Raw genomic sequence first — 24672 nt, forward strand, 5'->3', positions numbered from 1 at the left:
TGGAACCAACCAAACATTATACATTTACGAGTTTTTGGTTGTGTTGTCTATGTGCCTGTAAGACTGCCACAACGTACTGAAATGAGGCATCATTGCAGATTAGGCATTGAAGTTGAACACCATCTATCATTCAATATTTGGAATTCTTGATTGGGGATATGTTTACCGCATGGTTTGCGGACTGTCATTTTGATAAGACAATTTTCCTGCCATTAGGGGGAGAAAATAATATCGTTCCAGAAGAACGATGAGAAAATATCATTCCAAAAGAATGATGAGAAAAGACCGTTCCAGAAGAACGAAGAGAATTTGTCTTATTTTGATTCACGAAGCAATCAATGAGAAAATGAAATATGGATAATTGAATGATACAACGAAAGTGATGAAATCATATATACTTACTGCAAATGTGCCTACAAGAATTGATATCTCTGTTGGATAAAATAATGAGACAGTAAATGATTTATCTGTTGCACGCCTGAAGCGTGGCAGATTTTTAGACTCAAAAGGTTCAGTTATTCGAAAGAAGAATAATATGGCACTACTGAACTATTGCATTCCCGAAGCATAACTGTTGCATGCCAGAAGCATGACAGTCGCCGCATGGATACACGTCCCAGATAGGACAATCCACAGACATGGGAATATTGATGTCTCATGCATGTAGCATGATAGATGTATAGGTTCCAAAGACTCAACTCCCGGAAGTGGAGAAAATCCAAGCTCTATAACGCTCAAGAGGAGGTTATGATCCACATTCTCTCAATTATGACTATCCTGGAAGAGATAACGTCATGCCCTTGAAGAGGCAATGGATATCCAAAGAAATGAAAAGCTTTTATGCATGCGCATGCACATGAGAATATGGGATCACGGATTGATGATAACCAATGGTAATTTTGGTTTTTACAAGTAGCTACTAAATTCATCAATGAACTGTGTTAATATTGAGTCACGTTCTTTTGTTCGTCGACAAAAGAAAAATTATTGGCCAAAATGGAGAAAGGCAATTCCATTACAATTTTGTAAGAACGTGGGCAAATGAACCTATATATATTTGAATACAATACAAATAGCCAAAAGATGTTGAACCAAGGAGGTTATATATGGGCATTTGTAATACAGTGTAATACACTTACATGATATGACACAAGGTTGTAAACGAGTTCATATAAATGGAGAATTATATACGAAGGGTTGTGAGTCGCCCACATCATATCTCCATAAGTAAATCCCTCAAGTATACATGGGAGCGAATTGCTCTGTATAAATTCCAAAGGAAAATGTATCATGAAGTGTAGAAAACCCTTGAAGGATTCAAATTGCTTGAAGTAAGCCTCTGAAGGGTAAAACATAAAATATGTACTCAATACCAATGGATTATATAAATTGCCTTAGTGAGTACTATCATTATGATATTGTTGCAACATACTACAATCTCTTGCAAAAGTCATTGACATTAAATTATAACTCTTGAAGAGTTGATGATATTAAATTGGGACTCCTGAAGAGTCTAGAAAAATTATAAAGTGTTGAAGGAATTATTGTCTCGAGCTGCAGATCGAACAATCTACCAACACGAATCTTATCCATGATATTTATGATATTAAAAGAACCATATGGATTGAAGATTATGAGTTGAATACTCATATGATGAAGACACTAAGAATAATCATTTATCTTCGTGAGGGTAAAGATAAATTAATATTTGGTCCAGAAGTACCACATCTTAGTGAAGTATATGCTTTATTGTATTTGGCACAATACATTGAATGAAATAAAGCTTATTTATTAATATCTCCAAGAAATTACAGATATATACATACACATGAGTTAAAACAAACAAACAGGATGGAGCCTTCACAAAGGTTGCTCATGTGAAGCCTCAGTACTCGGAAGTACCCCAGAAGGGGGAGGCACTGGAGATTGATCATGTGGCACCCCAGTACTTAGCAAAACACCAGAAGGGGAAGGCATCAGTTGCTTTCGGAATCTAGCAACGAACCTCTGGTGATCACTTTGAATCCGACTTTCGGATTCCTGCAGTTGGACGAGCTTTCTTTTCATGCTCGTAGAGTAACTATTTGCAAGCACGTGTAACATCCTATTCTCGTGCTTGAGCCCTCTGATCTCTTGTTTAAGACTTGCCACCTCCGCCATCAATGATTCAACTTGGCGAGTTTGAGCAAGTAGGCGTTGGCCCATATTGGACACAGAGCCAGCACACTGAACACTGAGAGCCAAGGAGTCTTGAATGGCCGACTCTTCAGACCGTTCTGAAAGGATCTTGTTATCCCTTGGAGTGAGAAGATTCCTAGCTACCACAGTAGCGGTTATGTTATTCTTCATCATAGAGTCCCCAACCGTAAGAGGACCATTAGAAGATAAGAAGGACGGGCGCCATATATTATCCTGACGCTGCTCGTCTGTATCACTCCTAAGACTCAAATCTAAGCAAATGTTAGATGGGCAAGTCATTTTTCAGAAATGATGAAGGAAAAACAGAGGTCAAATAAAATTTCAGAAGTGCAAGAAGGTGGAAATTTCTCAGGCAGCAATTTTCTAAGCATACCCTTGAACACAATTGATGTATCTATAAAAGAAGAGGCAGCAGAGCCACTTGTTCAAAGATCGAAGAGGCACCGCTCTCCGAATTTCAAAAGCCAGATTTTCCTGAATAAAGTTCGTTGGCATTTTTCAGACGTAATCCCAACTTTTTCAGATGTCGCGTGCAATTTTGTCAAAGATCTCTGACAAAGTTGAAAACGCGTAAATCTTACTGTTCTATTTACACCACAGTTGCTGATAAGAGTAAAAGCACAGCACCACCACTTGCTATTGAGAAATCTCTATATATGTCGACCTCTGTTCTCCATAACAAGGCAGACCCGCAACACTGCAAGAATACCTAACTCTTCCTCATCTCCGAGAATGCATCTTCAACATAGCATCTCGAAATACTCAGTTTTCTTCCTCTCCGAGAATACCTCTTCAAACATGTCACACCAGAGCAAGATTATCACATATCTTCAGGGACCAGAGCAAGATTATCTCATATCATGCAATCTCCCTGTCATTTCCTTTGTCTTTGTTCTTGCCTACGAAGACAAGGATAAAGAAAGCAATATGTCGGAACTTCCACTCAAACTCCCGGTAAGGAACCGACTGCCTGGAACCTTTCCTGATTGCTTACCTAGTGTTGCTCTCGAGTAGTCATCTTTAACGGTTGGAGCTGGGTCTCCAGTCACCAAGAAGTGATGAACCATTCAAATGCAAGGGTTTGCATTCCTCTCCTGCATCAGGGGACAAATCCTACAAGAGAAGATGCCACACATGCATGGGGGAAAAGCAAGGAAAATACTACTTAAGCAAGGGGAGCAGGTAAGGAAAGTGAAAATGATACATTGAAGCATGTGGAGACAAGCGCAACAAACGCGTGCTGATTCATCCCTAACAAAACTGAAGATCACTTGCCACATGAAGCTCCTCATGGTCCAATTTCATTCAAGATCAATCCTCGAAGGTCCTTGAAGAAATCACAAGTCCGATTCAAGATCAATTGTCCACCACTTTTGAATCAAATTCCGCTCCAGATAAAAGGAGTAAATTCAGATCTTCGATACTAGTCTAGCAGAAAGTCCTACAACTCAGTTCCAGAAAAAGCCTGTGGAAAGTTAACAAGTAAAGCACATCTTTCAGCAACTCTTCTTACTAAGAGACTAAAGCAGAACAATCAACGATCAACCTAAATGATTTGAAATCAGGGGGAGATACTCATCAGGGGGAGCATCTAAAACAGATCAAGATTTTAACGAGTCAATCGAAGACTTGTGGCCATCCAAGGGGGAGTGTTGTAGAAATGGATGTCCACTCAAATAATGGGCAAGTTGCCCTTCCACTATTTAGCATGTGATTTACTTGTATAAAAACAAGCCTTATGAAACACAACAAAGGGATAGATAGATGTGAAGGGTTCACGGGAAAGAAAGAGAGGAAGGAAGGAAGAGGAAGAGAGAGAAGGAAGAGGAAGAGAGAGAAGGAAGAGGAAGAGAGAGAATAGAGGAAGATGAGAGGAGATAATAGAGAGAGTTATCTTTGTACTCCTATTATTCTAAATTATAATGAAAGCACCACTGCTGCCCCGAGGACGTACTCCAGTCACACTGACTGTAGAGGAACCTCGTAAATTTTGTGTCTTGTTTCATTTATTCCACTGCACCCACCGTCGATTTTACAACACAAAGCAACTTTTTACCTAAAAAATAAACCTTTTTTTTCTTTTTTGGACGTGAGTTGATATTTTTAATAATTATCCTCAATAAGATAATGTTCAACTGGAAATATAGGACAATTTTGTAATCCATAATTTATTTTCGCCAGCTGGCAGCTACAATGGTTAGGTTATCCGTTGAGTGGCTATCATTTGAGAGTACAAATCCTCTTCGAATCTAAAAAAACTGAGCTTAATGATCAAATGATCTGGATCGTTGAAATTTGATTCAACGATTACAAACAAGGGATCCCTCTAAAAGTTATAATAAATGTAACCGTTAGATTAAATTTCAAGGTTCGGATTATTTGATCATTCGGTTCAGCTTTTTTAGATATGGAGAGGATATGTACTCATCATCTGATTCATCTCTATGTACATGGCCTAACTCGACATATATATAATATATGAGATTTCCAAGTATTTCTTAGTTTATACTAGGGCTCGAAAAAATATTTGAAAAGACTGAACCGTGCCTATACCAGCTCGAACAATACGGAACCGATTATACTAAACCATTTAGTAATTGTAACTGAACAATTTCGAAAGTCCGATCCGAGTTGCAGGATCACAGGCTTGTTACTTCAGTAATACCGAACTGAACCGAAATTAAAAATATATATTTAATTTTAATTTTATTAGTAATGCTACTAACACATTCTCTTTTTACCTCCTACACACACCTTTGTCAATTTTTATCGATCAGTCTTTTTCAATTCATTCAATTCGACAACCGAAATTTGAGAGAGGTGTGTGAGGAGTAAAAATGAGTGTGTGAATAACACCACCCAAATTTTGTGACCGTCAGATTGTTTAAGATTTAATCTCAACCATTGAATTAAACTCAACTCTCTCTCTCGACCTCACTTCAAAACTTCAGAACTTTTCTCTCTCCTCGACGACGCTGCACATCTCTCTCGACTCTGACGGTCTCTCCTCTCTAAACTCCGATGACTTCTCCCTCTCCTTGTTCGGCCAAACCAAACCACACAATTGTCTCGTTCCCTTTCTTTCCTCTCCATCTCAAACCCAGCTGCCACCATCATTCCATAATCGGTTTTCTCCCTCTCGTTCTAAACGACATTCAACCACCACCAATTCATCTCACTCGTCCATCTCCTTCAAAGTAAGTCTAATTACAAATTGTGGTACTGTGAAATTAAGGATTTTGATTTCGAATTGGGGATGAATTTTAGAATTTAGAGTTTTAATTTGGAATAAATTACTAAGGCGTGTCATGATTTTAGGGTTTAAAAAATTGTGAATGGGAATTAGGGTTTTAATTTTGAAATGGGGGTTGAATTTCATAATTCAGGGTTTCCCTAATTACTCCATATATCACAACGTGATATAACGAACCAAAAAATTAAACGAAGTACTCTAAACTAAAATCTACTAGCGGTTGCTTAGGTCATCTCCAACCGAAGGGTCCAGATGGCCAGAGGGCCGAAAATAGCCCTAAAACCGTCTCCAACCGAGGGCTATACTAGAGGGCTTGGGAATCTGGGAGGGCCCCACGGAATTTCAAATGGCCAAAGGGCCAAAGGGCTGGCTGCTTTCGGCTAGCCAGCCAGCCTCGGGCTGGCTATTTTTTTTTTTTATAGTTTTGTTATTCATGTCGGTTATAACCGACAGGAATACATGCTATTATTTAATATACTAAATAATGGCATGTATTCCTGTCGGTTATAACCAACAGTATTTTTTTTTTAATTCAAATGAAACGGCTACTAGCCGTTGCATTTGATTTGATTTTTTTTTTTACATTATTATTTTTTTATTTACAAAAATTTTCATATAATTTCTATTTTTTCCTATAACTTCTATTTCACAAAATTGGGTTCATATTTTTTTTAAATTCCATTTTTTCCCTATAACTTCTATAACTTCTATTTCACAAAATTTGTTTCATATTTTTTTTAAATTCCATTTTTTTCCTATAACTTCTATTTCACAAAATTTGTTTCATATTTTTTTTTCCTATAACTTCTATTTCACAAAATTTATTTCATATTTTTTTTAAATTCCATTTTTTTCCTATAACTTCTATTTCACAAAATTTATTTCATATTTTTTTTAAATTCCATTTTTTTCATATAACTTCTATTTCACAAAATTTGTTTCATTTTTTTTTAAATTCCATTTTTTCCTATAACTTCTATTTCACAAAATTTGTTTCATATTTTTTTTCCTATAACTTCCTAAGCCATTATACAACATTAAATTAAATTAAGTAACATTAAACAACATTAAACAATATGAAACAACATTAAATAACATTAACCAACATAAAAATTATACAACATAAAACTTAAACAACATTTTAGTTGTAGTTTTTAAATAATAAATTATGTTTGGCCCTTTGGCCCTCGGTTGGAGATGGTTTTTTGTGACAGGGCTAAAACGAGTCATCTGGCCCTCTGGCCCTTGGTTGGAGACGGAGGCAAATATGGTCATGTACTGTTCATTAAAATATTAATATCTTGGGGAATCTTGGAGGGCCAGAGGGCTAAAACGAGCCATATGGCCAGCCCTCGGTTAGAGATGGTCTTAACTCTTAACTCTATATTATTCATGAGTACAAATAAAAAAAATAAACAAATATCAAATACCAAAAAGATTATAAAATCTTAAAACTTCAGCTTGGTTAAACGAAGATAAAAAATGCCCTATATCATAGCAAAGCACCGAGTTTATTTCGGCTCGCCATTTTTTTTAAAAAGATTAGTCATGGACCTGAATTAGACATTGAATCTTAAATCGATAGTGCTTTGACCTTGTTGTAGACTTTATGCCTTTCAAGTTGCTTCGATCCCTTCAGCCATTTGTTCTACTCATCACCTTTCAATTATTAACTAACTGCAAAGCCAATTAACTTTTCTTTTACAATGTGCTTATATCTCTTTAAACAATTATTGACACTCTAAAAAAATTAATATAGACTCATCTAATTTTAACGCTCCTTCATTGCATTGATATAAAAGGAATGCAAGATGACTATTTAAATAAAAGCTTGATTCTCTACAAGTGATTGTGCTTATGATATCATGCTTCGATAGCCAGCAATGTACAATGAGTCAATGTCTAAATTAATCCAACCCATTTTCCTTTTTCTTTTCTTTTTGGTGGGATATAATTAAATCCAACCCTTTTTTTTTTCTTTTTCGATATTTTGAATTGACTGTTTCTGCAAATGCTGAGTTCTAACTAATTGCTTTGCATCTTTTTGACTTCATGTGCACTACAAACATGTCACATGTTGCACTCGATTCGATTGCATGTGCATTTTTTGCTTCATGGGTTGGGTAATCTCATATCGTCCAAAGAAGTGTATTTTGTAAGCCTTATATGTAAATTCTCATCTCTACCTAGCACGAGGCATTTTGGGAGCTCACTGGCTTCGGGTTCCATCGGAACTCCAAAGTTAAGCGAGTTCGCGCGAGAGCAATCCCATGATGGGTGACCCATTGGGAAGTTCTCGTGTGAGTTCCCAGAAACAAAACCATGAGGGCGTGGTCGGGGCCCAAAGCGGACAATATCGTGCTACGGCGAAGTCGAGCCCATGATATGGTGGGGGCCCAGGCTGGGATGTGATAATTTGATATCAGAGCCAATCCCTGGTTGGAAGTGTGCCGACGACGACATCGGGCCCCTAAGGGGGGTGGATTGTAACATCCCACATCGCCCAAGGGAGTGGATCATGTAAGCCTTATATGTATATTCCCATCTCTGCCTAGCATGAGGCATTTTGGGAGCTCACTGGCTTCGGGTTCCATCGGAATTCTGTAGTTAGCGAGTTCGCGCGAGAACAATCTCATGATGGGTGACCCACTGGGAAGTTCTCATGTGAGTTCCCAGAAACAAAACCGTGAGGGCGTAGTCATGGCCCAAAGTGAACAATATCATGATATGGCAAAGTCAAGCTCGGAATGCGGCGGAGGCCCGGACCGGGATGTGATAGGTTGGATAGGGATCGAAGACCTTTGAAGCTAGACTACTCATACAGGTAGCTTAATATTTCTTTATGTGAACCAAATAAGGGGAAACCAAAACCAACCTCAATTAGGGTTTTAGTTTCTTTCATTCAAGGACAGTTTTGGTTTTACAGCTTGGTTTTCTTGCACTTTAAAATTTTCAAATCATTTTGACACTTAATAATACAATTTAGTGATATTTCCTCTTCAGTTGTAAGTGAGAGTTCTTAGGTTCGGTTCTCGCCAAAAACGAATTTGAACCACATTATTCCTATCACATCATAAGGCTTAACCCACTCCTCTATCCTCTTAGTTATATATAATACCATTCGTTAAAAAAAAAAATTCAAATCGGTTTTGCCACAAACACTACAATCTAGTGCTGTTTTACAGCACATGTAAGTAGATTCAAATTTCATAAAAAAATAAAAAATAAAAAAGAAGTTCGATATCAAATTATTGCTAAATAGTTGTGTGGTTAACCTAACTCTCTGCCCCTAATATCGTTGTGTCAGGAAACTGGATTGGTTTTGAAGGTTTAAAGATAGCCTTTGAACTTGGGATGGGATGCATCTTGTTTATTTGGTTGAAAGTTGAAGGAATCATAACCTCATGTTAGCTACAGATGATGATTATCATGATTGATCAAGTTATTATTACTAAATATGTGGGCTCTAAAGTTAGTTACCTAACAAATTCATTGGCTCCACCACATAAGCTGGATCTCAATTCAAAAAAAAAAAAAAATTAGCTTCACTTGAAAGGTTTTAAATTTAGTCATATTTTCATCAAATCTGAATTTTAAAAAAAAATAAAATTAGGTCGTAAATTTAGCACATTGTTTTCTCTAATGTATTAGCTGTTAAAATTCGCACATATAACCATGATCATGTTTCATGCCACCGTGCCATCCCCAATAAGAAAAATTATAGTCTAAAACAGTAGTAAATTAAATATAATCATGCTTAAGAGCTAAGAATGAAAGGATTATATCTCATCATGCTTAAGAGCCAAGACTACGTATTTCACATGCATTGCGTGTATATAATGTAACCTAATATATTTGATTCAATTTACAATTTTAGATATAGGTACTCACGATCAAGTTTATCAAAAACAAAATGATGTTACATGATTGATTTAAAATACAGGTACATAAACATGGAACCCTACCGTAACATGCAAGACCAATAACACAACTCCATGCACATGGAACTCTATCGTGACATGCAAGACCAATAACATGATCGCACATTTTTAAGTTTTTAACATGGTGATGCCTGATTGGTTTAAAACACCGATCACTTTGACGCCCCCGTTAAATATATGTCCTCCGAAAAGAAAATACTCAATAAAGTAGAATTTGCTCTTTTGACATTGTTCTAATAGAGATTCAGTTTGTATGGTTTGATGTAACATCCTACATCGTCCAGGGGCGAGGCTGTAAGCCTTATATATATATTCTTATCTCTACCTAGCACGAGGCATTTTGAAAGCTCACTGGTTTCGGGTTCCGTCAGAACTTTGAAGTTAAGCGAGTTTGCGCGAGAGTAATCCCATGATGGGTGATCCACTGGGAAGTTCTTGTGTGAGTTACCAGAAACAAAACCGTGAGGGTGTGGTTGGGGCCCAAAGCAGACAATATCGTGCTACGGTGGAGTCGAGCTCGGGATGTGGTGGGGGCATGGGCCGGGATGTGACAATTTTAGTATCAGAGCCAATCATTGGGAGGAAGTGTGCCGACGAGGACGTCGAGCCCTTAAGGGGGGTGAATTGTAACATCTCACATCGCCCAGGGGTGAGACTGTAAGCCTTATATATATATTCTCATCTCTACCTAGCACGAGGCATTTGGGAGCTCACTGGTTTCAGGTTCCGTCAGAACTTCGAAGTTAAGCGAGTTCGTGCGAGACCAATCCCATGATGGGTGACTCACTGAGAAGTTCTCTTGTGAGTTCCCAAAAACAAAACCGTGAAGGCGTGGTCGAGGCCCAAAACGGACAATATCGTGCTACGGTAAAGTCGAGTCCAGGATGTGATGGAGACTCGGACCAGGATGTGATATTTCACAAATAAAGTTGAAAATTCAAGTAATTTGCCGTTCTTTCAGCATCTTCCATATCTTTGAATGCTTTTATGAAGATTTTGAGGACCTCATATGATCGGTTGTAACCACTAACAAATATTTGACCTTGTCTGTGTATTAAATTGCTTTTGCAACAAGCAAGAAGATAATTGCAAATTATATTTTTTTCAACACACGTCCAACAACTTCATGAAAAGACTGCAGGCACAGAGAAATGTTCCAAAGTCCAAACCCTAAAAAGCCAGAAAGCGACATGTGGAATAAGTAGCCACAAATCGAGGAAAGGACCGTCGTGGGCCTAGAGAGAACCACCAATCACAATCACACATGAAAAAGAAGAACCCTTCAACTAATCAAAACCTGCCATATGTCAAGTAAGAATGGCCTTTATTGGCCCAGAGAGTGATTGCTCGACCTTGTCACTGTAGGAGAAAGCGGCCGCACCAGTTAGGAATTTTTAGGGGAAACCGTATTCCCTCCGGACCAAAAAAAACCGAGCTCAATGATCAAATGATCCGGATCATTGAAATTTAATCCAACGGCTACAATTATTATAACTTTTAGAGAACCCCTTGTTTGTAGCCGTTGAATCAAATTTCAATGGTCCGAATCATTTGATCATTGGGCTCAGTTCCTTTAGGTCCGAAGGGGATTTGGTTCCTTTATAGGGATTGCCATGGTCGGATTTTCGATAATTTATGTCAATAGATTGGTCATTGTAGCATTTATTTTCTAGAATTGTCAGCAATTATTATTGGTATAGAGTTTGCATATCAGCGGTGATTGACATAGTCTTTGGTTGAAAATTGACTCTTTTAATGTTATTTCTGCTCTTCAATCAACTGATTTTGATCCTTATTGACCTCTTCATATGCAATGGTCTATTTGTTTGAACCGCATTCAAAAAATAACTTTCTACTCCTCACTCTCACATAATCTCGAAAGAAATGTTGTGCGGACAATTTTGCTAACTTTGTCTTCTCCAACTTTAAGAGGCCATGTTTACCCTATGTCGGCGGCTCGTGCTGCTTTGTTTTTTAACTATGTTGGCTTGTCTGGCTTCTTCTCACTTTCTTTTCTTCCCCTAATATTATGGTGTTATTCGACTTTTAGACATTTTAGGTTTAACTTTAGAGGCTTATGTTTCATGACCCCCCTTCTTTTCTTCGTATCTTCTTGTTTTGTTTCTAGAGGGGTAAGGTTCATGTTTCTAGGGTAATAAGTTTTTTTATGTGTTTTTTTTTCTTTATTGTTTTATGAGTGGTAAGGTTTATATCCCCTTGACTAGATGTAACATTTTTTTTCATTATTAATAAAAATTTCATCGTACAATCGAATTTTGTAAAAAAAAAAAAAAAACTTATCACTTAACATTTTTATTGGTTAATAATAATCATTTTCTTGCTCCACATAGCTTTTATCAGGTTCGTCAAGCTCAATTTTCTTGTAAACCAAGTCACAATTATTTAGACATTTTTCTTCACCTTTTCACTATGCCTTAAAACTTTTTCAAATATCAAATAAACCACTTAGGGGCCATTTGATACAATTTCGTTTTCAGTTTTCAGTTTTTGTTTTCACATTCTCTAAAATCTTGTTTTGGTAACGACTTCAATTATCAAAAAAATGAAAGCTGAAAACTATTTTCTTGATTTTTCAAAAGTTGGCCTTGAGTTTTCACTTTTTAATAGTTACCAAATAAAATTTTAGTTTTTAGTTTTCAAAAAATTGAAAAATGAAATGGTTATCAAATGACCCCTTAACTATGACTAGTAAATATTGCTTTAACTATACGCATTACCCTTTACGCGTGAGCTGAGTTATGAGATCAAGGGTTAGAATTAGAAAATGAGTTCAAACTTTACGAAAATAGAGATAGAAAAATGAAAAGAATTTTACTATGAAACTAAGAAGGTTATCGGAAGGTGTTAATCTAGAGCCTACTATATAAAAATCATGTAATTTATTTTAGTGTAGAACAATTGGGTTATAGAGAAGTTTTGGCACTTAGATTATGGTTTTAAATTTTTAACTTGTAACGGGCTACCCATGCTTTAGTTGTTTCACGCAGGGTTGTAATAAGTCTTTAGTTCAAGTTGAAGAACTTTGGATTATTTGGAAAGGGCAACTTGCAAAAGTCTTTTGTCTTTTTCAAGCATGAACTTTGAACATGATGTTATATAAATCAAGGTGTCAAAGTTCATAGCAAAACGTAATTACACTAAAGAAAATGATTTATGCACATCATTTTTATTTGCACACTCTTGTTTATATTGTTGATTCTCATTTTATTTGTTGAATGCAAATACTACAAACGAGAATATTTGTATGGAAAAAAAATAATGTACGCTTATCTTTTTTCTTACACCAGCTTTTTTTGTATTGACACCAACCCCTATCTTGTTGTTCATCGTTTGTGTATATTTTGGTGGTGTAAAACTTAATTAACCAACTCTTTAAATGATAAGGATAATACTTGCATTTCTTTTTAAGGGATGAGATCATCATCCCACCTGCAAATAACGTATTTTGACTGTAAATATTTCATAATTGGAATCATTCAATCTCTTAATCTTCATTTGAAAATCATTTTTACAAAAACTCATTCAAATTGGAAATAATTTAGTCACCCAAATATGTTCATCATGAATATATTACTAGATCCTACACCGTTAGTTTGATACAGAACCCCACAGGACCAATCATCAAACCCTAAACACTCAAGGTGTTGGAGCCTTTTGTTGATTGATTCTTCTTATATTAAGGTTTAAACAAATAATAATTTTTTAACGTGTTCAACACTAATATATGATTTGGTTTGACGTATATTTTGTCATCACATATTCACTTATTCTCTGTCTTTATACAGTATACTTCATTGTTCAATAAACAATTATAAATAATTAACCAGCTAATCTGTCGGATATTCTTCCAACTTTCCCGGTCAAAGGGGCTGGTAAGACCTCAACTGGTTAACCCTGATTAAAGCTAATAATTATAAAATAATATATCACAGCAGATCCACACCATATTATATTAACCCATTTTATATAGTTCTGAATATACTTTTTGTGCCGTTGGTGTTTTTTTAAATGTTTAAATTTATGTGCCTACCGTTGTAGTGTTTTGAAGAATCGAATTTTAGAAATTCAAAACTAGCGAATACGAAAATTGTGTTTGATGAAACCTATCTGTGATGCATTTCATGCAACAAGACGACATGGTGAATTCTTCCGGCAAGCAAGCAGGCTGGCGAGTGGCTCTTCTAGGTGGGCAGCAGTGTACAAAACTCTAAAAAAAATCTGCGTCTTAGATTGTCATAAAAAGAAGTTAAGCACAGAACCAAATGTCTTTTTCTAAAATCAAAGACTTGTAACGGAACTCCAAAGTAAGGTAAAAACAAGATGTGATTTGTGGAACCCCAAAACCCCACGGACGTACCACAGAAAAAAGGACAAAATTAAGGGGCAGCTTCGAAACAAAAGCAGTGATGCATACAATGCTGGACACCAATTAACACTAAATAAATAAACTGTTGGTAATTATATATTATAATATAAAATATTGTAATATATAATTTTAATAATTGAATGAAAAATAGTGTTAATTATATTTCTTAAAAAGGTTATGTTATTTAAGTGCATTCTTTTGTCAAATGATGTATATTTATAAATAAAATGTTACATCTCTTTAACAAGAAGTACTTGGGTGCTATATAAACTCATGAAACCATCATCATTAAGATAGAAAATTAGAGTTAATTTTTACTCTTGAGAAATAGGGTTTCCCCACCACTTTGTTTCACTCATACTTCATGTGTCAAATTCTAAGTTATGTCTTGAGCGTATGGAATATATAAAGTTCGTCAGAGTCCGAAGATTGAAGTGCTTTGACTTCAAATTATAGATTGTTGAATCCTGGGATATAGACACCTACCGAACTACAAGCAAAAGAGTAGAGGCGAAATTCTATATTTAGGACATTGCATTTATGCAAGCCTCAATCTCTAAATTTGTCAGTTTTTCTAATTTTATCTCTAGTTGTTTATATTAATCTTGTATACTATTGATGTTGTTATTTTCTTTATGATTATTATCCTTAGAATTCTTTTGTTATTTTCTAATATTGCTCCAACAATCTAAAGATAGAACTTTGCCTCTACTCTTGTGCTTGTAAAAACATCACATTGGGATATCAAGCCCAGATATGGCTTCGTCAAATCATATGCAATGTATTGCATCCTCCCTATCAAGACATGATTTGTCCGGGCATGAAGCCATTCCATCTTCCATTTTAAATAATGGGATTCTATGCATCAATTCAGATTCATCCCTTTTTGAAAAAAAATAAAAGGAACTGATCATTTCATGAATCGGTATATCACTGTAACCGTTCTACATTTGCAGATAAACCAAAATTTTTAATAAGCCATTTCACTCGGCCTTAACCATCACCTCTTTTGTAATATAAGAGTCAACACCAAACATGGTTTTTGAATGGTATTTCATAAGCGCTATTGCACTGCATTCATCGAAGTCAAATGATATGCTTCATATTGATATGTAAAGCATTTACTTATATGTGTACTGTCAAACAATAACCATACAAATGCATCTATACCAAACAATTGGTTTGTATTAAGCATTAAATAACCCAGATTACATGAAAATCTTTAAGATAAAATCATACAAAGAATATTATATATATCGTGTCTATATCATGTATATCGCATACAAGATTATAGAACCAAACATGCAATTGTTTTGCAGTAATATCTTCTAACTATCATCAACAATTCCCACAACTCACTATATATACAACCAACTCATCATCTAGCCCAATGATCAAATTAAATCTTTCTATGTAAATTGGAAAGATTCATGTCTCAGTTTCATCATTAGATGCAGTGATCCTTCCTTCTTGAAGAGGGCTAGGGTTTACATCAAATACAACATATTCTATTTCCAATATCTAGCCACTGCTTTATGAGAATTGTCATATTTTTTAAAAAGTAATTTGAAAAACTTGATGAATATTGTTTAAGTTTTGCCGATGGAATACTGAGAAAATGGCCATGTATTATCCAAGCAATTAACACTAAATAAATAAACCTCAAAAAGTAATTTGAAAAACTTGATAAATATTGTTTTAAGTTTTGCCTGAGAAAATGGCCACGTATAATCCAAGTAAACAATTCGAGAAACACAGTTTGCAGGACTCTGTAAAACTTTAGAAAACTAATAGGGTTCAACATTCAAGTGATGCGAAAATATTGGGAGTATATGACAATTTTGATGATGGAAAACTGAGAAATGGCCAATAAACAGCCCTCAACAAGATGATGAAAAATTGGTGTATCATTTGAGAAGAATGGACCATGGTTCACATGAGTATCCTATATACGAGAGATTCTATCATGCAACTAAGATTTAGTGTTAGCAGCATCACCATTCTATAAATGTTAGTCATGTGCAAAAGAAGTGCACCATATATCCACTTCATAGACAATTGACACATAATAAATTGATGACATGAGATAATCTCTCCCCTTATATGGACTCATATACAGCGAGTTGCACTAATATATAGGATATAGCACAAATTTTTTTATTTTATATATATATATATTTAAACACTATTAAAGAGAGGTAATTTGAACTTGGAATTGAATACAAGAGTAACAACAACAACACCAACAACAAAACATTATTCTACTAAGTGAGATTGGTTATATGAATTCTAGAACGTCATTGCGCTCGGTTTTGTGTAAAGTCTTTCGTTATCTCCAAATATTCCATGTGTCTTAATCCTACCCAAAACTTTGAATACAAGAGTAAATAATAAGAATAATAAGAATAATAATAATAATAATAGTTATAAAAAACATGGGCTGAGTAGTATTTTGACCTTCAAATAGTAAGCCATGAACAATGATGATAGTCCATTAGTATAAACATGGGGTGAGTAGTATTTTGACCTTCAAATAGTAAGCCATGAACAATGATGATAGTCCATTAGTGGTGGGTGGGAAGCCTCGAGAGTTTTAAGGGCCATGTATTCCACTTAGGTTCCACTCCTCGCGTGGATGCACATAATATATATTTGTGAAGGAATCCCAGGAGGACTAATGGTGCCTGGCATTGGACGACGTAGTGTTGCTTTCTATTTCTTGTCAACCTACCAATCAACCAAATGGCCACATTGCCTCACCACGACAAATATTAAACCGCCCATTGCTTATTGGCCAACACATTTACCCTTTTACTATTACACATATGGATGGTCACGGACAAGCCAAAAAGCACATATGTATTGTTAGATTCTTGAATGGACAAGACAAAGGATTATGGCGATGCCAAGCCTTCTGAGAAAAAAATTTGTCTGTTTCGGAGTATATATATTCTGCTTTCTTCTCCATCAACACTCATGATTGTGTACGAGCGTTATAGGAATCCGTGAATGTGCATCTTGGTGTATGCAAGTTGTTTTACAAGATTCTTCCTCCTAATTCCTATATATTTGTAGGAATTTGTTTAAGTTGAAATCTAACTTTGGTCAAGAAACTAAAATATCAAGGATTGTTGGTATCAAACTTTCTCAGATGGATCCTTGAATTTAACCAAAGGTGGTAAATTGGCCCAATTGTAATGATAAATGTGGTAAATTACTACCCCAACGGTCCAACAACTATCAAATCAAATGGGTTGGGCTCAAAGGTCGAAGCACCTCTAAGAAACTAACTTCTTTTATCTTATGAGTTTTTTTATCCAATCACACTACCAAATCAAATTACAAAGTTTACTTATATGTTAAGAGAGTGAGAGTTTTCTTGTCTTGGGATCATAATTTTTAATTTTATTTGATACATTTATATGACGGAAAGGATTGAACTCGCTGCGAAAGTTTACGAGTTATCAAGAGGTTATTTAAGCAGGGTAGTGGAATTTTGGAAGAAATTGGTGTGGCCCATTCTATTAGAAGTAGAATGGGTAATACTTAGCTTCTTACATATGAATGGTCATTTCATAATTTCATCACACAACCTCAACATCAAAATCGTTTATCATATTTATTAGTATTTAAATATCACGTGTAGGTAAATTTATTTAGTTTGAAAACAATTAGTCATCCTTGTGTGTCTAACAAAAATATGACTATAATAATATAATAAATAAATTCCAACCACGAGCTGGTGGCCTAGTGATTAAGGACGGATTACGATACTTCCTTAAAACTAAAAAATGGAGGTCTCGGGTTCGAAACCCATTGCTTCTCTAGAAGCCAGACTTGTGGCCAGGGGGAGGCTGACATGCCTTTGTGAGTCTTCCCGACCCCTGGAAGGGTTGGATAATTGTGGCTTGCCACTAGTTGTCTTCCTTTAAAAAAAAAAAAAAATATATATATATATATAACTTCCTCACAAAGAATTAGTCAAAATAATATATATATATATATATATATAACTTTCTCACAATGAATCAGTAATTATATAATTTTTAAGTGTGACAAAGTATCTTTAAATTGATTTTAAAAGAGTGAATTGACGAAAATGCCCATATATGCAAGGATGTTGACTTTCATTGACCAACATATTGTGAGACGTATGAAACATTCTCTTGGTGTATCCTTGTAGTACTCGACGACACGAACTCGTGGACGCAAACAAAACTGAATTCAGAGTCTTAGGGGGGTGTATTCAATTGAGATTTTGAGGGATTTTAATTCTTTTAATGAATTTAGGGGTATTCAATCAGGATTTTAAGTGATTCTCTGAAATTCAAGGTGTATTCAATTAGAATTTTAGGATAGTTTATTAAAATCCTTAGAAATCTGGGTGTATTCAATTAGGATTTTAAAGAAGTTTATAACATTCCAGGTGTATTCAATTAGAAATTGATTTTAAAGAATTTGAGAAAGTTGAGGAATTAGAGGGAATTTGAGAGATTTCGTAATGTATTTTAAGCATCCACAAATCTCACATCTTCCCATGAGATTTCGAGGGAATTGAATCAAAATTTTATATGGAATCTCTACAAATCAATTAAACTCCATAAAAATCCATGGATTTAGGGGGGTGTATTCAATTGGAATTTTAAGGTATTTTAATTCTTTTAATGAATCTAGGGATATTCAATCAGGATTTTAAGGGATTCTCTGAAATTCTAGGTGTATTCAATTAGAATTTTAAAATAGTTTATTAAAATCCTTAGAAATCCAGGTGTATTCAATTAAGATTTTAAAGAAGTTTATAACATTCCAGGTGTATTCAATTAGAAATTGATTTTAAAGAATTTGAGAAAGTTGAGGAATTAGAGGGAATTTGAGAGATTTCATAGTGTATTTTAAGTATCCACAAATCTCACCTCTTTCCATGAGATTTCGAAGGAATTGAATCAAAATTTTATATGGAATCTCTACAAATCAATTAAACTCCATAAAAATCATTGGATTTATAAATCCATTAAAATCTCTCACATTCTCAATTGAATACACCCCCCTTATAAATCCATTAAAATCTCTCAAATTCTCAATTGAATACACCCCCCTTAGTTACGCTTTCTTTTAGAAGAAACAAATTCAAAATTTGCATTTTTTCTACCTATTGCTATAATTGAGTGGTGGGACCCACGTTTAATTCATATTCATTTCTTTTATTATTTTAACTATCACATCCATTTCTTTTGTTTTCTTTAATCTCCACTTTCTATTCTCTTCTTTCCGTCAGGTGCTATCCCTCACAAAAGCTCTGTCATTATCACCCATTTGCCTCAACACTCTAACTCCCCCACTCTCACTATTTTCACTCTCTGTAAACGCATAAATCCACCATCACCACCACACTTCCGGCGAGCTTTAATGAATCGCCACCTTAAGGCCACTACCTGTCATCTTTTCCAAAACTCAAATTCAAGGGGGTCAGACTCTCTCACATCTCCCTTGGACTCCCTACCTCTTTTGATCACTCTGTGCTCACTGCATAGAAGTAGCCATGGCGATCGCCGACGCCCTGTTTCACGACCACCATCGTCCTTGTCTCCAACCAGGGGCGGAGGCAATATATGCCTAGCATAGGCCTAGGCCTACTCTCACTCTTTAAGCCTCTCCAAATATTTAGTCGTACCAGTGCACAAGGCTCCCGCTTTACGCAGGGTCTGGGAGAGGTCAATGTCGGCTAGCCTTACCCCAATTTATGGAGAGGCTCTCTAAATATTTAGTATTAAATATTTATTTATTTTTTATAAACTTAGTATTATACATCTTTTAGTTTACATGAAATCTTTAAATTCTATTCACCAATAATTAAAACAAGAGGTCTTTTTTTCTTTTCACCCAACGACACTCATCCTAAAACTAAATCTAACTCTTATTTTGTATACAAGTCAATAACTCTTAAAATTAAAATCTAAAATTTACTTTAGTTTTATCAAAAGATATTCTTTTATATTGTCAACCTAAAGAATAATAAACTTTGAGCTTTTCCTCCTTCCCTTGTTGAATTTCATGTATTTTGCCCTCCAAATTTTCAACCCAAAACAGTGTTAAGGTTTGTAAATCTCTGTGTTCTCTTTAACTTTTTACTAATAATATGATCTAAAAACATGATCCCCTAGCATTTTTCATTGACTTGATATTGGAAGGTTAATTTCTTTTAATCCTCTTTAATCTTGATTAACTACTCTCTATATTGACTTGATATTGGAAGATTAATTTTAACATGGAAAAAGCATTTAGTGCCTCAAAAAAATTTAATTAGATCACAACTCCAGCATGTATTATACCCTTTGGTAAACATTATCTATTTTTTTAACATTAAGTGAGGCCCCTCCTCATATAAAATTCTGGCTCCGCCACTGTCTCCAACCACCATGTCCTTCTCCCCTGTCACTCTCCCTCTATCTCAATCTTTTGTCTCCCTCATTTTCTTTATGCTCACGGTGCAGAGGCACCAAAATCATCGATGATGCCATGTCTTTCGGCAACTCCTCATCGTTTCCGATGAAGGTAAGTTTTGAAAACCACCAAAATCTTCGTGGATCGTGTTTTACTATACATTTCTAGTGTTTTTGGTGACATTTGAATGCAGAGATACCTCGGGGAGTCTTCCCCAGTTTTTTCAGTGGCCTATGCCTCGAGTTGCAGGCCTTTTCAAGTCAACTCCAGCCACGGCTGACTCGGGGAAAGGTATAATCCTAAACTACTCTCGTTTATCTTTATTTTGGTAGGAAGAGTGAAAAATGGTTGAGTTTTGAGCTCGTTTGGAGCTCTGGAATCGCTGCCCAGATTTCGACTACCAAACCTGCAACAAGGACTAGGTTAACCTGACTGGAGAAAAAAAAAAGAAAAAAAGAAAGCCTAAACCTGGAATCGCCCTAAGCCCACGACCCGTTTACCCTAACCCGGATCCGACCATGGTCAATTTCAGATTTTGGAGGGAATATTCCCTTGAAATATTCTGTTAACCTCCTAGTTGATGGAATATTCTGTTAAAGTTAACTGTTGACCATTAGTTGACTTTTTCAAAATTTTCTCGAAAACCCTACTAGGCTAATTTTGACGTCCCGAGTTCATTTTTGACATCCATTTAGGGAAATTACTAGGTTTTAACGTAGTTGACCGCTGGGGTGTCTCGGTTGACTTTTTTAGGGTTGACCGTTGACTTTTCGTTGACCTTTTACGAAAATTGCCCGGGATCCCTTTCAGTGTATTTCGATGCTCAAATTTCGAATCTGCACTTCTTTTTCCTAAATTTGATTGTTTAAGTTGAGATTTACTAATGGGTCCCAATATTATGCTTATGTGCGATTACTATCGGAGATTTCGACTTTCTTAGCTCAAAAGGATGTGACATTGCAAGAACCTGTGAGTGCGGTTTTTCATTTTTACGTATATGTATATGTATATGTAATTTTCCCAACAACTGCTTTTATATATTATGATGTGACATGTCATTTTTAGCTTTACAAATAGACTTTTCGTACATTTTATGTTTTTAATATTATTTGTGAGCATAAACTTGTGGCATGACATCTTTGCATTTTATCTGCTCATTATTACATGTTTGCACAATGTCTCTTAGTTATTTGTACTGTCCTAGGCCAATGACTAGCTTCGCGTGTAGTTCACATGCACTGTTTACATTCATTTTGGATCCACAGTTAGGTGCCAGCCTGTCATTTTGTATGATGTTTTGGACTCATATGTGATGTGACTAGCGCAACTCACGTGATGTAGTACTAGAATGTAAAACCTACACCCAGTCAGTTCCATTGTTGAATATCTTTGCAGTGGACTTGTGTGCCTACATAAATTAATGAGCATTGATTTCTTATAATAATGAATTGAGATTTGATGTTGAGATACCTTGTTGTTGTGCCTACATCCTTTAGCTTTCTTCAATTGCAGGGTACCTATTACATACTATTAATATAATATTTTTGGGAAACCATATACTTATTTTTCAGCGAGGGATTACACTTTTCAAAAAGGTTTTACAAAATTTTATTTTCAGGCCCACTCACCCTTGTTTTTCACCCCTCCATTTAGTGGCAGAGGTTTCTTGATGACAAGGATTGTTAGTGAAAGCTGTTATGTAGGAGACTTCTTCTTTTGGTATAAATGTCCTTACTCTTCCTTTACTACAATTTATCTATGCTCTGACATCACTTGTGTGATATGAGTTCAATCCTGCTCTCATGCACACTCTAAGTTAGTCATTTTTAGGTTTTAATTTATTCACATTTTCCACATCACTACATTTTATGGCTTCGCCACTTTCTAGGTGTCGGCCAGCACATAGCGATTTGAGTGTCTACGTGGACATTCCGAGTTGAGGTGTGTCACCCTTGCATTTTCACCTAATTTTCAGTTTTATCCCTAAACTTTTAAATTGGAAAATCAAGAACTTAAACTAATTTTTTTGGCCGATTTTCCCCCACCGTAAGTTTTTCATATATTCCATCCAAAATTTTATTTTCTCTTATCACGTGCAGACCACATGACTCTCTTTTGAGAATGAAAATGTCACTTCGCTAGACATTTGGTTACAAAACCTATAGAATCACACATATTTGCAAAAGTCAACATTTTAGAAATCTAAGGTTTTCAATTATTTTAAAATACAAAGCGACCAAATAACGCTCACATGTTGTGCACGTGTTTTCATTTAACCTCAAATTGGATGGAATGAATGAAAAACTAACAGTAGGGGAAATTAGCAAAAAAAAAAAAAGTTTTAGTCCTTGATTTTCCAATTCAAAAGTTTAAAGGTAAATCAAATGTTAGGTAAAAGTTGAGAGGGAGAGATTAGCAGTGTATCCTAAAAAAATAATCTTAGATAATGATAACAAAACAAGTTTTATCCATAAAAATATCTCCATCGGTCCATCTTTGCTTCGAATTGAGTTGAGATTTTTTCTAAATATTTGTGTTCGGAGCCGTTAGATTTAGAAATTCATATCGTTCAGACGGAGAATCTCAACTTTAATGCTCTATTACAAAATGTTCTTTCTCAGCCACGCTCACATTCAACGCATTCAAGACACCCGTATCCATTCGTCGTACTACCCATATGGGGTCCACACAGTCCTACAGTCCACCAAAATTATTAAATATTTTTTTAAAAATAAATATGTTTTGTGTGGCGAAGAGTAAATAAGGCCATCTCCAACCGAAAGGCCCAGAGGGCCAGAGGGCTGAAAATAGCCCTAAAATCGTCTCCAACCGAGGGCTAGGCCAGAGGGCTCTGGAATCTGCGAGGGCCCCACGGGATCGGAGAGGGCTGGAGGGCTGGCTGCTTTCGGCCAGCCAGCCAGCCCCGGGCTGGCTATTTTTTTTTTAATGTTTCCTATTGCTGTCGGTTAAAACCGACAGCATTAAAGAGCTTTTTTTTAATAGTTCTACTATTAGTGTCGGTTAACCGACACTAACAGTTTGAAATATTTTTGAATGTAACGGCTAGCTGACTCAACTAGCCGTTGCAACTAGCCGTTGGTTTTTTTTTTTTTTTAAATTTATTTTAAACATTTTTTTCTTCTATAAATATGGTGAAGTTCTTTCAATTCTTCACTTCATTTGCAATATTTCCTTCTTCAATATTTTTCAATATTTCCTTCAATATATTTCTCAATATTTCCTTCAATATTTCCTTCAATATATTTTCTATATTTCCTTCATCTATAATATTTGTTTCAATTTTTCAATATTTATTTCAATATATTTTCCAATATTTCCTTCATCTATAATATTTCTTCATTTCATTTGCAATATTTCCTTCAATATTTCCTTCATTTTTTTTCAAAAAAAATGGCCTCATCTGCAATGAAAGGTAGGGCTTGGACCCGAAAAGAAGATGAAGCTCTTTGCAAGGCTTATAGATGAATCTCAGAAGATAGTGTGAGGGGGATTTCTCAAACAAGTGAAGGTGTTTGGACTCGTGTGTCCAAAAAATACTTAGAGTTCTACGAAGGCACCATTCCACCGAATACCCGAAACCACGAAAGTTGTTCTTCAAGATGGAAGAAACATCTTCATCCAAGTTTGAATAAATGGCATCAAGCACTATTAGCAGCAGCAAGTAGACATGAAAGCGGCGCCAATTACTATGACGAAGTTAGTGTTTTTACAGTTTATTTTAAATGTTTAATTATATTACATTAATTTCGTGAATTAATTTCTTAAAATTTTTTTAATTATATTTTCTAGGTACGCTAAGCGGAGGAATTGTATATGGAGGGCAGCTCAAAACCCTTTCAGTTTCATGGTTGTTGGGAAATTTGTAAAGGGTGGGTGTTATTTGAAGATCATTCTTTGGAAGTTGCATCCCCATCTGTAGATATGAATGAAGATGAATCTCCTACCATTCAACAAACAAGGGTAGAAAATCCGACTCCGTTCGAAATTTCTTTACCTAGGGCTATGGGACGAAACAAGGTCCGAAGGTTGAGGGAAAAGGGCAAGGCAAATGCTGATTACGCCGCTCAACATGAAGTGGCGGCCTCATTTCGATTACTGACGGAGCAAAATGCCCGTGAGGCGGAAAAAAGGAAGTGTAGACATAAAGAGCGAGCCAAACAAATACAAGAAGAGATGGATGATAAGAATATGGAAAGGAACACTTCGAATTACACTCCAATGAGTAAGGCCTATTTTGATAGGAAAAAAAAAGAAATTATGGCTCGGCGGCAATTGTTTACCTCTGACTATACTCCTACAATGGCGGATGATGAAGATGATATTGATTATGGATATTAAATTTAAGTCGTTGTAATTTTTAAATTTAAGTTAATGTTGTTTTTAAATTTAATTTGTAGTGTTTAAATATAAGTTGTTGTTTTTAAATTTAA

The sequence above is a fragment of the Malus domestica genome, chromosome 14 (assembly GCF_042453785.1).
Source record: "Malus domestica chromosome 14, GDT2T_hap1".
NCBI lineage: Eukaryota > Viridiplantae > Streptophyta > Magnoliopsida > Rosales > Rosaceae > Malus > Malus domestica.